This window comes from Nerophis lumbriciformis, linkage group LG06, assembly GCF_033978685.3.
Source record: "Nerophis lumbriciformis linkage group LG06, RoL_Nlum_v2.1, whole genome shotgun sequence".
NCBI classification, from domain to species: Eukaryota; Metazoa; Chordata; class Actinopteri; order Syngnathiformes; family Syngnathidae; genus Nerophis; species Nerophis lumbriciformis.
Window position 1 is genome coordinate 31,420,281 of NC_084553.2, and position 2,267 is coordinate 31,422,547.

Genomic DNA, 2,267 nt, shown 5'->3' on the forward strand with positions numbered 1-2,267 from the left:
ATCCGCACAGTAACACAACATAACACAACACAACAAATACCCAGAACCCTTTGCAGCACTAACTCTTCCGGGACGCTACATTATACACCCCAGCTATCTCCAACCCCCCCCCCCCACACACACACACACACACACACACATACACACACCTTGTCGTGTACCGGAAGAGTTAGTGCTGCAAAGGGTTCTGGGTATTTGTTCTGTTATGTTTATGTTGTGTTACTGTGCAGATGTTCTCCCAAAATGTGTTTGTCATTCTTGTTTGGTGTGGATTCACAGTGTGGCGTATATTTCTAACAATGTTAAAGGTTTTTATACTGGCACCCTCAGTGTAACCTGTATCGCTGAAGATCAAGTATGCGTTGCATTCACGTGTGTGTGCGTGCTAGAGCCACACACATTATGTAACTGAGCCAGCACTGTTGGACTGGACGAAAAGAGGATGCTACAATTCTCGGGAGGGGCACTGAAATTTGGAAGTCTCCCGGGAGGTTTGGCAAGTATGAGAATTAGCGGTATACCGCGGTACCGCCGCTGTATATAATCGGCGGGCCAGCTCTAGTGTTAATTTGACATCACCTCACGGGCCAAGTGAAATTACACGGCGGGCCAAATTTGGCCCGCGGGCCAGTGTTTGACACCCATGCCCTACAGCATACTTGTCAACCCTCCCGGATTTTCCGGGAGACTCCCGAAATTCAGCGCCTCTCCCGAAAACCTCCCGGGACAAATTTTCTCCCAAAAATCTCCCAAAATTCAGGCGGACCTGGAGGCCACGCCCCCTCCAGGTTTATTGTTAGGCAGTTTCATTAACGTCCTCCCAGCGCGGTAACAACACACAACAACAGCAGTCACGTTTTCGTCTACTGTAAAGCAGTTCGTCTGCCGTAAACAGCAATGTTGTGACACTCTTAAACAGGACAATACTGCCATTTACTGTACATGCATATGTGACAATAACATCTAGGGCTTTTAGAGAGTGCAGTGCACAACTGCGCACACAACAAGGAGACGAAGCAGAATGCATTATCAGAGAGGGTGTTCAGCATGGTTAGAAAAATTGCGACAGAGAATAGAACAAGGATGGACAATTCAACCCTTAACTCAACAATGAGTAGATGAGTGTTATGTGTGTGTATATGTGTAAATAAATGAACACTGAAATTCAAGTATTTCTTTTATATATATATATATATATATATATATATATATATATATATATATATATATATATATATATATATATATATATATATATATAAAATAAATATATATAAAATAAATATATATATAGCTAGAATTCACTGAAAGTCAAGTATTTTATATATATATATATATATATATATATATATATATATAAAATAAAAATAAATATATATATATAGCTAGAATTCACTGAAAGTCAAGTATTTCTTATATATATATATATATATATATATATACATATATATATATATATATATATATATATATATATATATATATATATATATATATATATATATATATATATATATATATATATATATATAAAATAAATATATATATAGCTAGAATTCACTGAAAGTCAAGTATTTTATATATATATATATATATATATATATATATATATAAAATAAAAATAAATATATATATATAGCTAGAATTCACTGAAAGTCAAGTATTTCTTATATATATATATATATATATATATATATATATATATACATACATATATATATATATATATATATATATATATATATATATATATATATATATATATATATATATATATATATATATATACATATATATATATATATATATATATATGAAATACTTGACTTGGTGAATTCTAGCTGTAAATATACTCCTCCCCTCTTAACCACGCCCCCACCTCCCGAAATCGGAGGTCTCAAGGTTGGCAAGTATGCCCTACAGCTATTTTACAAAATTAAAACCAGTCTATAAAAAATATCCGAAATGTTGACTTTTTTCTATTAAATGAATGTGGACTGTACAATACTTTTTTTTTTAGGAACTGCTGTGCAAGCATAAATGATGAACGCTTTTGATGACGTCATGTTTCCATGTTTTCGTTATGCAGTAGATAGAAACAATTTGTTTCCATTGGAATCATCTTTTACAGGATTTTGAGATCCTGCCTCTCTGTTCTGACGTCATGACGACATAGTCTGAGCGAGGTGTGTCCCTCCTCTTCCTCTGAGAAAGACACCGCTGGGGTTCGCTGTCACCACCACCACCAACACCAGCACCATCATCAT